The 16,491-nt window shown below is 47.0% G+C and overlaps 1 long non-coding RNA gene across 1 annotated transcript in view; it reads left to right on the plus strand.

Annotated features, from left to right (window-relative positions):
- Nucleotides 1–8,426, plus strand: part of LOC118215671 — a 56,935-nt gene extending 48,509 nt beyond the window's left edge. Inside the window, exon 3 of the long non-coding RNA XR_004762873.1 lies at nucleotides 8,368–8,426. This is a non-coding gene — a long non-coding RNA (uncharacterized LOC118215671). The remainder of the gene's footprint in view (nucleotides 1–8,367) is intronic.
- Nucleotides 8,427–16,491: the final 8,065 nt, after the last annotated feature.

Below are 16,491 nucleotides of genomic sequence, written 5' to 3' on the forward strand. Positions count from 1 at the left end.
GAAATTGAGTTTGTGTGCGCGCGCGTGCGTTAAAAAACCCCGGGCGTGGGTCTCCTCGCTGGGCGGGCGGGCGGGCGCGCGGCGCAGCTCGTACGGAAACGCTGCCGAGCCGACCCCTCCCCTCCCCTCCCCTCTCGGCTTCCGGTCCTGATTGACGCCGCGGAGCCGCGCGCGTATCCAGTCGGCTCGGCGGACTAGGGGGTTGCCATGGTTTCGTTCGGGACGTTAATGCGATTCCGGCGCGGCATGTCCCGGGATCGATCCGTCCGACCCCACGGGAGACTGAGCCGGCAGTTTGAACCGAGTGCTGGGGGGGGCGGGGGGGCGGGGGGGTGGGCGGAGGGCGGAGACACTTCACCGTGAGTCAGCTTCCGAATTAGCCCTCCGAAGTGTTTGCGTTCGGGCTCGGGTTCAATTACAGTATATACACATCTCCAGCGGAACGGAACATAATTAGCTGGGCGGCGGGTAGGCCCGGACCAGCTCAGATTGCCTTTCCTCTTTAAATAGCATTCGGCAATTCGGTAATTTAAAAAGACACGTCGGGCAATAGTCTAGACTTCAGTGTTAAATTGATGCGCGAATCCTTTCAAGCCCAGTCATTAAATTGGACATGTAAAAATTATTGGCTGATAGTCACTACATATAAGGTCCTGCGTGGTATGGCTGTTTCTGCAGTAATGATTGCCCAGACAGGAATTTTTGGTTTTTTTAGAGATCAGATTTTTGCAGAAGTTTTGAGCTATACTTTTTTTTGCAAAAAAAAAAAAAACCCTTATGCTGTTATCTAAACCAATTAAAGCAGTTTTCTCTACAGATATATATATATATATATCAAATGTATTTCCCCAGAGTAAAATGCACTCTGTCAAAACGTTTATTTAGCACTGAGCATTTAATGGCATGTCTTCACTCTGAAGTCAGTATCTCTTTATGTAAAAAATATTAAATATATTGGCGGTTTGGGGTTTGGAGATGTCAGCAGCCTCATCCTCATAGCCAGGTGATCCAAAGCCATCCCGGGTTCAGATGTTCCAAACACAGTTTCAAATGCAGTACAATCCTTATAAAACTCACGATGCGCGTTTTCTCTTTGGAAACATTTCCTTCAGAGGAAAATGTTTATGTTCGGATGAAGCTTCCTTTCCATATTTGCATACACCCCCGTTCAGCCCATAAAAATAAAAAAACTTGACAGATGTATAATATTTCTGGTACTAAAAAGTCCTTAATTTGCATTGACGCAAACCCAGTGCTGTGAACTGATAAAACAATTCCCTCCGTGGAGCCATTTTCACGGAGTCACTGCTAGGAATATTAACCGTGGCTTAAAAAGAGCGAAATGAAAATGAATCACTCGGATCGTGTTTGTCTCTGCCTGCGCTTCTGCTTTGTATTCCGGTGCGTCCTCCATTTCGACGGAAACGAGCGGCACCGAGATAGACGCTGTTCTTTCTGAAATGCATTTCAGGAATAAAGAGGGAACGTCGTAATAATGATAGGCTTTCCGAAGATTAGAGTCCATTTGAGCTCAGATATGAACGCTAAATGCCAACGCTAGTATGGAAGATCACCCGATCTCTCGACTTACTTATTGAATCTAACCGTGCAATTTATTGCAGCAATGGGCCCCACAGTCTGGTATCTGTTGAGACACTGTTCTAGTGCATGGATGGGCCCCACAGTCTGGTATCTGTTGAGACACTGTTCTAGTGCATGGATGGGCCCCACAGTCTGGTATCTGTTAAGGCACTGTTCTAGTGCATGGATGGGCCCCACAGTCTGGTATCTGTTAAGGCACTGTTCTAGTGCATGGATGGGCCCCACAGTCTGGTATCTGTTAAGGCACTGTTCTAGTGAATGGATGGGCCCCACAGCCTGGTATCTGTTAAGGCACTGTTCTAGTGCATGGATGGGCCCCACAGTCTGGTATCTGCTAAGGCACTGTTCTAGTGCATGGATGGGCCCCACAGTCTGGTATCTGTTAAGGCTCTGTTCTAGTGCATGGATGGGCCCCACAGTCTGGTATCTGTTAAGGGACTGTTCTAGTGCATGGATGGGCCCCACAGTCTGGTATCTGTTAAGGCAATGTTCTAGTGCATGGATGGGCCCCACAGTCTGGTATCTGTTAAGGCACTGTTCTAGTGCATGGATGGGCCCCACAGTCTGGTATCTGTTAAGGCACTGTTCTAGTGCATGGATGGGCCCCACAGTCTGGTATCTGTTAAGGCACTGTTCTAGTGCATGGATGGGCCCCACAGTCTGGTATCTGTTAAGGCACTGTTCTAGTGCATGGATGGGCCCCACAGTCTGGTATCTGTTAAGGCACTGTTCTAGTGCATGGATGGGCCCCACAGTCTGGTATCTGTTAAGGCAATGTTCTAGTGCATGGATGGGCCCCACAGTCTGGTATCTGTTAAGGCAATGTTCTAGTGCATGGATGGGCCCCACAGTCTGGTATCTGTTGAGGCACTGTTCTAGTGCATGGATGGGCCCCACAGTCTGGTACCTGTTAAAGCACTGTTCTAGTGCATGGATGGGCCCCACAGTCTGGTATCTGTTAAGGCACTGTTCTAGTGCATGGATGGGCCCCACAGTCTGGTACCTGTTAAAGCACTGTTCTAGAGCATGGATGGGCCCCACAGTCTGGTATCTGTTAAAGCACTGTTCTAGAGCATGGATGGGCCCCACAGTCTGGTATCTGTTAAGGCACTGTTCTAGAGCATGGATGGGCCCCACAGTCTGGTATCTGTTAAGGCACTGTTCTAGTGCATGGATGGGCCCCACAGTCTGGTATCTGTTAAGGCACTGTTCTAGTGCATGGATGGGCCCCACAGTCTGGTATCTGTTAAGGCACTGTTCTAGTGCATGGATGGGCCCCACAGTCTGGTATCTGTTAAGGCACTGTTCTAGTGCATGGATGGGCCCCACAGTCTGGTATCTGTTAAGGCACTGTTCTAGTGCATGGATGGGCCCCACAGTCTGGTATCTGTTAAGGCACTTATAGTGCACAGGTACCGTGTGTGTGTATATGTGTATACAGTGTTTTTGTGTCCTTGTTTCTGTGTGAGATCTCCCTGCAGAGGGTCTCCAGGCGTGGCCTTCGCGGCGAGCGGCGAGCGGTGGAGAGCGCAGGAGAAGCAGGAAGTGCGGGCCAGGGGGGGCGCCGGCGCGGCGACGCACGTTTAAAAGGGGGCCAGAGCCGAGCGGCCGTCTGAGGCGAGCGCGTTTGAGCAGGTTAAAGAGGCCCGCACCTGCCAGCGCGTCTCCACCGACGAGCCTTGTTACCGTGACAGAAGCCTTATTACCGCGGCCGCACCGACCGGGTCACGAGGGTGGGGGGGTGGGGGGTTGGGGTGAGTGGGAGTGGGGGGAGGAGATCCTTCGACTGACAGGATATGAGTAGATGCTGCAGACTCCCTGAAAGCGAAGAGGGCTGAGGTTTCCTGAGCGCTGGACTTCTGAACACTGCCCTGAGCCTCTCGCCAAAAAAAATCGGTTCTCGTGATTGGACGTCGATGGTCAGTTTGACGTCTCGGGTTGAGAATCCGACTCGGGTCTCCACTGAGGTGATCAGCGACCCAGAGATGCTTCTGGAGCGAGTTGGGGGTGTTAACCTTGGTGCCCTGGTCAAATTCCCACAAAACTGGCTCTGTACTGTACGCCCGACCACCTGATTTTTCCCCTGCATCTGATTGGCCGAACGGTCCTCGGCATTCCCTGCCCACTTTGATCCCTCTGGTCAGCACCTTTATTTTTTACCTTTAATTAAGTCTTCCAAAACAAGAATTAGGTTCCTGGTTTGGAATGCTCGATTAAAGGTAAAGTATATAATTTTTTTTTAAAACAGCGATAAAGTTATAAAATTTGTATGCGTATTTTTCATTTTACATGTAAAGGGAGCTCAATATGACAGGACTGTCAGTGTGATTCAGCGGTTTTGGAAGAGAAGCCTTAAAATAACGAGTTACAGTTTGAAAAATGTAACGGAATATATAGAATTCCCCAGCGGGACGTTGTCATTGCGCATTTCAGCGAGGGTGTAGTCAGCCCGAAGTCCTTACATAAACAATCAGCTGCGAAAGCAAATTATGAATAAAATATCACGCGTGGAATTCACTCCAGCCGAGGAGGGCCATGCATCAGATGAATATTACTGCCGGCTTGAACGCACCGGCCAATTTCCGAGCCAGAGGAGCTATCAGCCACCAGTAAGTACAGTACCATATAGCAACAGCACAATCCTGAGCTTGCTGTCTATTCCATATCAGTTTATTTTCCATAAACTCCACATGTTTACAATGTACTGCAGGACATGCCCTTTCCATAAGGAATCATCCACAAGAAATAAAAAAATTATAATAAAGTATTCAGGCCCCTTGAATTGCTATCAAATTTTTCTGCACAGTAAAATGTCCAGTGTAAATTCAACTCACACGGAGGCCACTGTCTGGTCATTGTGAACTCATATAAACTCTGCAAGAAGTTGCTTTTAACTTCACTGAACATTTTATTGTGTGGATTAGAAACGATGCTTACCCTAAATTTTTTTCCAATCTGTATTTCTATTGTAAACTCACGTGCTCTAACATTATATTTTCGAAACCAAAATTGGCTATTTGTCAGCAGATATTCTAAAGAAATTGAAAAACAATGCAATATGCTGCTTGCATAAGTAATCAAAGCCCGAACATTCATTTGGTAGAGTCGCATGCTGCAATAACAGCTTCGAGTCCTTTGGGGTAAGTATCTACCAGCTTTGCACTCTGTCTGAGAATAATTTGTGCAGACATTTTTATGGACGGATTTGTTCCAGAATGTTTAGGTTGGTGAAAAACACGCGGAACGCGATGTTCGAACGATGTCCCGGGTTCTCAGTGGGATTGAGAATCCGTTTCATCAGCACGGACTGGGCATCTTGTTCAGACCGAAGAAAACTGGATGGATCAAAACACTGGGAAGTGCTGCAAGAGAACCTGTTTATACAAGAGGTTCCAATCAGGAATTGTAATGTACTCTGTCAGAGTATAACGCACTCTATCAGAGTCGATTTTAACTCTGAAAAATGTGCCGTGCACCTGTCCGTGGGAGGAAGAAAATGACATCACATTTGTGCAGGACTCTATATTCACCTTGACGGTCGCGCGAAGGTTGGTTTTTGACAACTACTACCCATTCGGTTTGTTTCCTTTATACCGGGGCTGAAAAGAGAAGACATTGCAAGATAAGCGTAACTGACAGGCTCTCCTGTAAACTTAAGGAAGGGAGGGCTGGGGGGGTATGGGGGGTGCAGACTGCAAAGAAGCGAGAATCGTGGCGGGGAGGGGGCCGTTGGCGGTAAGAGATGGAGCCGGGGGGGGGACGGAGGCTTTTCATTCCCATTGATTTGCAAATTCCGGCGGAGCCGAATCAGAACTTTATCTCTGGCTGCCACGCCGCGGCGTCCCCTCCCGCGGGGACCCGCCAAGACGCCGCCGCCGCCGCCGCGCTCCGCGCTGCTCCGCTATCTCCCGGTCCCAAACGCCACCGCCGCCGCCGTGCCTTCCGCACAAACGCTCAAATAAACAAACAGGCGAATAAACTCTCACACCCCCCCCCCCTCCTGGATCTCCTCAGCGTCGCTTGGCTCGTCTTGTTGTTGACTCGACCCGGTAGCGCCACGGCTATGACAGCCCGATTCATTAAGTCTGCGCGCCGCACTCCCAACTTTCCCCTCAAAAGCGAGGTCTCCTGAACAATGAGGCTAAAGTAATGAGAAAAATCCGCTTCGGAAAGAAACGCCGACGAGCACAATGGCGGATTCGGGAAAGCGGCTCCCTTACGTTCTCTGGGGGGGGGGGGCAGAGTTTAGAGAGCGCTTTCTAAATAACCCCCCCAAGAAAAGATGGAAACTTTTCATTTAAAGCAGGATTTCTACCGAGATGAAAAGGCTTCTTTTATGTCCAGCACAAAGCATGATGCCAAAGTTGGCGAGAGACGGGTGATTAACGCAGGATGGGGGGAAAAAGCCTTCTTGGTGAAAGTGATAATAGTACACAACTTTTGTTTGTCAACAAAAGTGGCTGTGAGTCAGTACTGGTAACCTGGACGCTATATTGGAACATTTATTGCCAATTCACCTGCCAGTTTCCACATTCTTTCAGTTACCTAACATTTCTTTGGTGGACAGTAGAGAGCCAAATACACAAGGCTTTCTCCAAAACAAAATTCATTGGTTAAAGCAGGCTTATCTCTCACAAACCAAATATTTTGAATCTCACACGTTCTTGTATTGTTCGACCCAAAACTGGCATTTTTCTTTGTTGGATTTATTTTTTATTTGTTTGGTTTGTGCTTTGCTGGTGGTGTATGGTTTTCAAAGAATTCATTTGTACATATTTGAGCGCCACAGAGAGTTGGCAGACGGTGGACGACAGGGGGCGACACTGCGGGGTGTAAAAGTAATGGTTTCCTCTTGGACGATGTTTGTTACGTGCTGAATCTCCGCCAGTAAGTGAGGGTGGAAGGGAAATGGGGGTGTTACAGTGCAGGAGCTCTGTAACGGCTTCTGCCTCGTGTATTGCCAAGCAACATGCCCACTTTATGCTATTTTATGTTGACAATTTTTGTTTTACGGCAAGAATAAAATGTAGTTTCATGGCAAAGGTTTTAAACGTTGTAATAACAATAAATTAAATATCAGTAATAAACGACTAGGCTGATATTGCTTAGTGCATACATTAACACGGCATCCAATGTAGGCTTGTAATCAACAGTCTGCGAATCTTCACTCTTTAATCTTCACGCTAGATGACTGCAGGCATTTGTCTTGGCGTTCATGAAACCACTATAAAATTTGTTTAGCAGTGTGTATACGAGCGATATCATCTTGGAAAATGGGGACATCTTGTAAAATGGCTTCCTATTTGTTGGCCGTTAAACGGCCGAAGAGATGGCTGCCCATACTATGACAGATCAGCCAGCCACACTGAACCCTCAGTGACAGGGATTGCGGGTTGAAGGTTCCATTTGGGCTTTCTCAAAATGTGAGCCCATCCCAGATGTAAGCGAAACAGGAAAACACGACTCACACTTTAAAAAAATAAATTTGCTGTCACGTATAATCGATTCAGGTTACCTTTTCACAAGGCTAAAAGCTGCGCTGTCTCACCTGCAACCTCATGAGCTGCAAGCCCAGTTCTATTTATATATATTTTTATTCTGAAAAAAAAGACATATTAAAAGACCCTTTAGAGATTTTACTAAGACTGGAAGAATTACAGTCGTCCTTATTTGAGGCTTAGATAGTAGAAATCGACCTGGAACATTTATAACAGTAACATTGAAGTACTTCAGCTGGCAGAGGTGAAACTGAGCACCTTGAATTAAAATTCAGTGCCTTGGATAGGGGGTTGGTCTCGCGTGCACACCTGTTGCTAATTTGCTGGTAATTTGCACAGGTGTTGCTCTGTCATCTCTGAAATGGCATATAATTTCAAAATAATGAATCTGGTATTTATGTCCTTGGAAAGAAAGAAAGCCAGTCTGAATCGCCAGTGGCGATGAAACAAAGGTTATCAATGGATATATTCCTCAAATCCTTGTTTGCTTTAAATGGTAAATACTATACAAGCCTCAAACTTTTACAGCATCAGACTTATGCATACTGCAGTCCTCTGGAATGCCCCAAAGTTTTAGAGGTCTGCATGAACTGCAACCCCTCTGCCCTCGTGTCAGACAAACGTGTCTGTTTCTGAAAGGGTTTGAGCATGTCTTTTCTCCAGGTTGCGTACATATCACGTATCAGTCCAGCATCTTTAGCAGAGCAACGTTGGACAATTAGACAGTAAGCTTTGCAACAGGAAATGCCATAACTGAACTGTGAATCATGTGGTCCTTCTTTAAGATTAAGCGTCCTGGAAAAAAAAAATTGTCATTCTAAAAGCCGATGATGTCACTGTTAATAAGGCCCATCCCCCCAGTTCACCTTCACTTAATTCAGCTCTGCTGCCTTAACCCCAGCCACAAAAAATACATACCATTTGTAAGACCTTTTCACCTTGGAACAAGTTGCTTTCATAAAACAGCTTACTTTCCATTTGGAGCATTTTAAGTATCCAAGAACCAGGTTTGTCTCAACAACGAGTTTAAAATATTTTTGCTAGAAAGACCTGTCTATACGAACCAGGTCCTCATAGGGCTGTTAAAATCTATTAAATGTCTTCATTATGTACCGTATTTGTCATGCTCAGAAGGGTATTATGGCCTCCGGGCATAGATTTAATTTTGCAACTAGAGAAAGTCCTCTGGGAAGAATAAAAAATGTTGACCTTTTGTTAAATCCCCAGGTATAGGTCTGAAAATAATCTCATATTCTTTCAATATCAGGAGGGAAAAACATGGCAGGATGCTCTTCTCGATGTGGGTGTATATTTTGCATTAGCAGGTGAGTAAACTCTGACCTTTTGATTTTATATGATAAGTACTCAATGTCGTTCAAGGAAAAGTCCCAAAACAAGACCTTGGTATTCGAGTTGCGGCCACCTCATCAGTTCCATAAATAAATGGAGAAGTATATTCAGGGTTGAACACCGTTCACCAACAAGGCAAAGCAAAGCCATTGAGCTTCTGACAAAAGCGTCCAGTGCTCACAATCGCAGCTGAATAGTTCTGAGTGTGCAGGTCATGATATCTCCTCTCAGTCCTCCAGACCCGCGTATGCCCATTCAGTGTTTAAATAGATGAAGGGCAGCTGGACCCATCAGTCTGCCTCTGTGCTCTTCGCTGGCGCGGGGCATCGCATGCCGGCACACTCGACAGTCTGAGGCAGTCCTCTGCCAAGGTCATTCTGGCCGTTTCTGGCCATTTTTTCCGAGCTGAGCAAACCATTCTGGGCGGCGAAGCAGATGCCGACTGCCTGGGCTAACGGTTTGAAGCGGTTCACGCGGCCCTGCCAAAACGACGTTGTTTCATTTGGCCCGGCGACGCTGCCATATTGCGCCTTGCGCGGTTATAGAGTCACGTTTGTTAGTCGGAATTGAAGTGAAACTGTGGTGCAGCAAATCAACCCACCCTAGCTCCAGGCATTTACTGCAGCAGCCTGAGTTTTGGGTAAAAAGGGACAGTGTGGCAGGGCTCAGATTGTGGGGGGTGGGGAGGATGAGGGAAGTCAGAGGGCCACGTCTACCGGTGGAGAGAGCACACGCACCTGGGTTGTGCTAACCGACCAGCCCGGGTGCTTGATGGTGCGTTCTTCTCCGCGGTATGGAGCCCAGACCGGGAGCACACACGCAGGAAGAGAGCGAGTCTGGTTTTTGAGTTTGGGTTTGTCCCAGCACAGAAGGTGGAGAAAGAAACTGGCAACTGAAAAGCTGGCCCAGCTGAAAAGCTGGCAAGCTCACCGTGCGGATTTCCCCTGGTCTCAGGCACCTTCTGGGTAGATAGCACACTTTAAATACCCTGGAAATGTGTAATGGATTTTAAATAGCCTGGAAATGTGTAATGCACTGTAAATACCCAGGAAATGTGTAATGCACTGTAAATACCCAGGAAATGTGTAATGCACTTTAAATACCCTGGAAATATGTAATGCACTTTAAATACCCAGGAAATGTGTAACGCACTGTAAATACAGAGGAAATGTGTAATGCACTTTAAATACCCAGGAAATGTGTAATGCACTTTAAATACCCTGGAAATATGTAATGGACTTTAAATACCCTGGAAATGTGTAATGCACTGTAAATACCCAGGAAATGTGTAATGCACTTTAAATACCCTGGAAATATGTAATGCACTTTAAATACCCTGGAAATGTGTAATGCGCTGTAAATACCCAGGAAAAGTGTAATGCACTTTAAATACCCTGGAAATGTGTAATGCACTTTAAATAGCCTGGAAATGTGTAATGCAATTTAAATAGCCTGGATATGTGTAATGCACTCCAGGCTCACTTAACCAGTAGGCATGGTCCTTCAGTTGCCCTGACCACAAACTGAACCCTGCCACGGACAGCTCTGTAAGCAACAAAAAAGGGCTTTTCTTCAATAACCTCCAAGGACTGATCCTGAATCTGCAAATTGGTTGAGGTGGGAGAGTGAGAGTTTGCACTCATCGTGGATCAGTTCTCGAAGACGTGGGCAGGCTGAGTATTAGCATTCAGTGAATACATAAACTGATCTGAGGATGTTCAGTACCTAAGGAGGTAGCGGGTCTACATGTGTTAGCCCAAGGCACCTTGAAGAACCTCTTGAGTCACTTTGAAAATCTGCGGTAGCCCCCTCGCAGTCGTTGCCGAGCGCTTCTCAAGATGGAGCCTCCGCGCTCCGGCAACACGGGAAAAAAAATTGACGAATCGCGCGAACCTTTCCGCTATCTCCCAGAGGCAGATGCGCGGGACTCAGCCAGACCATACGAGAGCCGGCATCAAAGCGAACGCAAACGAGGGGAGAGAACACGTGAAATGACGGGTGTGGCTGGCACGCTGGTAGTTCAGAATCAGCGTCAGCGGTTACAGGCGTAACGTTTCCGCACGGGTAGGCTGTTCAAAACTCCGAAACGTCAAACAGTGGCGCTCTGGGAAGCCGTGGGCCAGAATAGCTGCAGCCCCTCCTCGGGGCATAAGTCTCATTATCGCTGCTTTAAAACAGATGTTTGTTTGTGCCTGCAAATAGGAGTGGGAGTTGAGAATAGCGACAGTCAATTAAACGCGCTAATACACGCTAGTCCCAGTTCTTGCCACGAAGCTCAGTGATATTTGGCCTGCGTATGCTTGCGGATATCGAATAACTTTAAATGCTCTCCAGTTACCTTTCTGGATGCCAGGGTGCGCAACTGAACAGCCAATAAAAAAAAGCATTTTTAGGTTCTCACCACCAAGGTGTGTGATTGTAAGGGTTTACTGACTAATTAAGTAATTCAATCAACTTCCAAAAAGATGTTGATTCAATTAGAAGAAGAAACAGCCGTTTTCTTTAAATGCTGATCTAGGGTTTGAGCATCCCTGTTCTGGAAAAGAAGCAAAAGACATTTATTAAGCACAGGCAATTATATGACAGCCCAACAGCAGGTGGCCGGATGCTGAGTACTATGGTCTGCAATGCGCAAGTACTATAGTGTGTGTATAATTACTGCAGTGTCAGTTTAAGTATTTTAGTGTGTGTACAATTACTGCTGTGTATGTTTAAGTACTGTAGTGGGTATGTATGTACGGAGTACTGTAGTGTGTGTAAATAGCGTAGTGTATGTTTAAGTACTGTATTGTGTGTATAGGTTCTGCAGTGTGTGTAAGTCCAGCAGTATTGTTGTTTGTGTGTACACTCAGTATACCGTAGTGTATATGTTCTGGAATGTATTACGCGTACTGCAGTCTGCTTGTAAGTCTTGCAGTGTGTGCATAAGTTTCTTTTCATTTTTTTCCATATTTATGTCAACATAGTTTGATTCAAAATCTAAATCTATGAAAAAAATCAACTTTTATTTCAACACCCCATGACCCCTGACCCCATCAAAACCCCCCACCATGCAACCCCCCCCCCCCACCCCCCCGTTCTTAGGTGTCCTTTTATTGGCTTGCTTCTGCACACATCTTCCCTCTCTCATTAGCCTCTGGCTAGCCCAGAAATACCAACCACATCAGCATAATGAAATATCTGCGCATCGCGGCGGGGTAGTTTGGGAAATTGTTCACGAATAATAAATCCATACAGGAAATGAATTTTATCTCGCGCTACAAAAGGCGCCGGTGAACCCAACCAGGACGGAATGGTTTTTTTCAGTAAACGGCGTGGGCCGTTTTAATTCTCGCTCGCACAAAGACGATCTCACCGGCTCCGGAGCTGCGGCTCCACGTCGCCGCGGCGCGTGTAATCACCGGGGAGTCGGTCGGCGGCGTCGAGAAATCGGCCGGCGCGCTTCCGAACGAAGAGAAGGGACGGTGCTTTTTTCCTCGGCCCCTTTGCCGCGCCGCGTGTTGCGCACGCTCGCTGTATGAATAAGAGAAGAGGCGCGCATCGCACTCGGACTCGGAGTTAATTTGCGAGGCAATTTGCGCTCGGCGCGGATCGCGCGGGAGATCGGCGCGGATCGTTAATTCCGCTGATTCGGTGGGATAACGAGCGCAGCCTTTCCCCGCCCTCAGCCACGAGCCGCTGCCGCCGCTGCCGCCGCTTGTTGCATATTAATCTCGGGGGGGGCGTTAAAAACGCGGGAGGATAAGAGTTCTCCGTCTGAGCGCCGAAAACGACGCGTTCCCCGTAAATCGATGACGGGCGGAACCCCGTCCCAATGTTTACACTTCGAACTGCGGCGAGGGCAGTTTTGATTCATGTCCGTTTGCTGTTCCTACAGGGCTCCCCGGGAGACCCAGAGCGTCGTATAAATCACCGGAGGCTGGCAAACCAGAACGTCATTTGACACGGTCCGGATTTTCTGACGTTTGCTTACGGGTCTAATTTTCAGGCCCAAAGAAAAGTTCCAAACAGAATAAAAGAAAAGCAGTCTTTCGGACCGATGGGAACGGAGAAAAGCACGTGCGACGCAAGCCAACTTCCCCTTACTCGACATTTTAACAGCTTGAATAAATCATCCCCAGCAAGTGTTTATGCCGTATGCCTTTTTTAAACCCACTCTGATGAAAAAGCAGTAGAAAGAACAATGGAAATTCCGGGGAAGAAGTTCACTGTAACGGATGACCTGGTAAATTACATCTGATGCCAAAAAATACAAAATAAAAAAGTTGACGTCCAAACAGCGTCGCGAAATCACAGCAATGCGACGCGGCGAACTCACCTCAGCACGTGCGTCTGCCAGGAGCCCAAAATATCACGGGAAGCGGGGTGGATAATGCACTGATTATGAATGTAAAAGCAGTGCACCGAAGGGAACTGATTTGGAAATGTCACGCTTGACAAAAACAGTTGCAAAGCAGAAGCGGCGACGTACGCAGTGAGTGAGTTGAGGCGAAAGTCAGACGTAATGCGTAGTTTATTTTCCCTTCACGTTGTCAACAGGGGAGCACCATGGTCAGGTCAAGTCGAGTCAAATGTATTTATAAAGCGCATTTAAAAACAACCCAGGTTGCTGTACAGAGCAGAGCAGGCAAGTAAAATCACGAAAAAAGACTAAAAACAAAAACACCTACATAAGCACTAGCACTAAGGTATTGCGCTAGTACAGTCATGGAGGCCTGCTCTGCACCTTTCCTGCCCAGGAAAAGCTAGCCTGCTATAACGAGGCCAGAAGAGTGCTTAATGGAGACCGCTATGCATTTGTCAGCAGTCAGAAAGACCAACCCCCTCCCCCCCCATCGTGGCATTTACCGCAGGGGCGACGCGATCCAGCTCACCTTTTAGAATAACGACTTCGGGGCCCCATTGTGTAACCCGTAACGACGGCCCCCGAGCAGTTTCTCTGCCCGCGTTACGCTGCCACGCTAGCCGCACACTCGCCACACGCTAGCCGTTTAGCCTTCGGCTCGCCAGAACCCCGCGCGGGTCGTGCTTCGGGCGGCCGCGCATTGAACGGGTTTTTGAATTTCCAGTCGAGTGTTTTTAAAAAAAAAATCGATCTCTCCAGCTAAGTGGATAATTATTTAGTCGTTTTCTGGAGTCAGGACGAACGTGTGCGTTCGCAGCTGTATGGATGAAAGGCGCTCGAAGCCCTCGTGCGGGGCAGAGCAGTTCTGTACACGACGAGGCAGCATTCTTTCAGTGACTGTGTCATCGGAACTCGTGTGGCTAGGCAGCATTCTTTCAGTGACTGTGTCATCGGAACTCGTGTGGCTAGGCAGCATTCTTTCAGTGACTGTGTCATCGGAACTCGTGTGGCTAGGCAGCATTCTTTCAGTGACTGTGTCATCGGAACTCGTGTGGCTAGGCAGCATTCTTTCAGTGACTGTGTCATCGGAACTCGTGTGGCTAGGCAGCATTCTTTCAGTGACTGTGTCATCGGAACTCGTGTGGCTAGGCAGCATTCTTTCAGTGACTGTGTCATCGGAACTCGTGTGGCTAGGCAGCATTCTTTCAGTGACTGTGTCATCGGAACTCGTGTGGCTAGGCAGCATTCTTTCAGTGACTGTGTCATCGGAACTCGTGTGGCTAGGCAGCATTCTTTCAGTGACTGTGTCATCGGAACTCGTGTGGCTAGGCAGCATTCTTTCAGTGACTGTGTCATCGGAACTCGTGTGGCTAGGCAGCATTCTTTCAGTGACTGTGTCATCGGAACTCGTGTGGCTAGGCAGCATTCTTTCAGTGACTGTGTCATCGGAACTCGTGTGGCTAGGCAGCATTCTTTCAGTGACTGTGTCATCGGAACTCGTGTGGCTAGGCAGCATTCTTTCAGTGACTGTGTCATCGGAACTCGTGTGGCTAGGCAGCATTCTTTCAGTGACTGTGTCATCGGAACTCGTGTGGCTAGGCAGCATTCTTTCAGTGACTGTGTCATCGGAACTCGTGTGGCTAGGCAGCATTCTTTCAGTGACTGTGTCATCGGAACTCGTGTGGCTAGGCAGCATTCTTTCAGTGACTGTGTCATCGGAACTCGTGCGGCTAAATTACCTGTAAAACCTAGGCTTACGTTTCATCGACACAGAGAATGATCCGACTGATCATTGGCGTCACCAGGGACAATAATCCCAATTCAACATAAACGCTTTGTTCAAATATAAAAAGTAGGTCTTCGCAAGGTGACCTCGTTCTGTTAGTCTTTTTTTCCCGCCTTTTCTTTATATGTTAAATCTCAATGGATGTTTCTACTTTGCAAGTAGGAAACAAGAACGAGATCGCTGACCAGCTAGTCTAAGAGCCACACAAAAAGATCTGGCGGTTCATCTATTTATATTTCACGTCCTGGAATAATGGATTCAGCCTACTGCTAAGCTCATTAGAGGCTCACTGTTCTAAAATGCATGTGGTGCATTTTTCTTAAACACCTGCGCTTGCATATAAAATCTGTGTTGTTTTTTTTTTTTCCCCTCTTTCCCTAAGCTCCTGTTTTTTTCTCCTCGTTATTAATGGCCTGCCCAGTGTACTATTGGCAGTCTGGTCTGCAGCAGTAGTCAAAAGGTCAGAAAAATTGCTTATTTGACACAACCCAGTTCATGGACACCTTCCTAACTCGTTTAGTGCAAATGAATTCACCTCAGTTTCTGTACTGGGCGCGTTAGCTTTGGAAAAAGTGAACCCGTGTCATCACAATTAGCAATTGCAACGCTCGATGTGGCCCAATCAATTTTTCTTTCAGTTTCTGGGTGAGTTGAATTATGGCAATATGTTACAATTTGCACCACAGTGGTAGTGTTGGAATGAAGGCATTTCATAGCTCCCAATAGAATTAATCTAATTATTTATTGAATAAAAGTGAACAGGTTATTAAACCTGTAACCTAATAAAGAATCTTTTTTGTGAACTATATGGTCCGTTGGACAAATGAAAATACTTGTACTTTAAAGGACAACTTAACACTCCACAAATCTGCTCCAGTTCCGAAAATATCCAGAAAACGTTTTTGCTGGTTCTGAAAATGAATTTGATATTCACATCCTGAGCACACTGTGATTGACACTCAGTGTCAATCCATCAAAGGTTAGATATCAGATGTCAGAAAGCATGTACATGAATATGCAGCATTTCCCCTCCTTTCTGCCTCTAGAGAGCTTACGGTCATTCGTTTCAGTTGTCAAGTCATCGTTCTCAACCGGAGATGGGAGAGGCGTTTCGTAAAAATAAAGGCCTAACTGGAAGGCTTCTCGAAAACCTTGTTCATCTTTTTAGAAGGCACTTCATCTTTTTATTTTGATTCGCCGGCCTCCCATCGGCGGCTAATGAATATGTAATAGGAGGGCATAGGATTAATCACCGTAAGGGTGCATTAGACTGCGTTTCTCAAGGACGAGTCGCTCCACTGATGAACCCGGGGACAGATCCGTATACTCTGCGGCTGACAGCGAGATGTGTCCGGTCTTCCATCACGGTCATATTAAAGCACCGGTCGTTAAAGACTTCGCCTGTGGAACAACATGTGAAACGGGCGGCTGAACGCCAGACACGGGGCTCTTCAGTCCAACTGCGCGTAAATCCTGGCAGTCACTGGCTAACGGAAGGCCCGGATGTGAATTTAAGCAAAATGGCGCCCTTATGAAATTCTACTTGCCAGTGAGTCTGCAGTGAACGTGTGAATACTGGTGCTGGTGAATACTGGTGCTGAACCGTGGATCAGCGTAGCCCGCGTTCTTTGTTCCAATTCTAACATCAATAACAAAGCGGTTCTGCGTACCTTCCTTTCTTTTCATTGGTTACTACGTCATGGCAACCGTACTGGCAACAGATAGCACAGACGGTTTTTACCACATAAAAATCACAATGTTTGTTATGTTTGTAACTATCCAGTCCAACGTGGAGTAGTTTGGTTATCAGCTGATAAAATTAAGTAACTTAAACATGATTGGTCCTCTCATGTATGTCTGCCCAACTCCTGCATATATTGCTCATATATTTCTGAAATCCAAACCATATG

This window comes from Anguilla anguilla, chromosome 16 (assembly GCF_013347855.1).
Source record: "Anguilla anguilla isolate fAngAng1 chromosome 16, fAngAng1.pri, whole genome shotgun sequence".
NCBI lineage: Eukaryota > Metazoa > Chordata > Actinopteri > Anguilliformes > Anguillidae > Anguilla > Anguilla anguilla.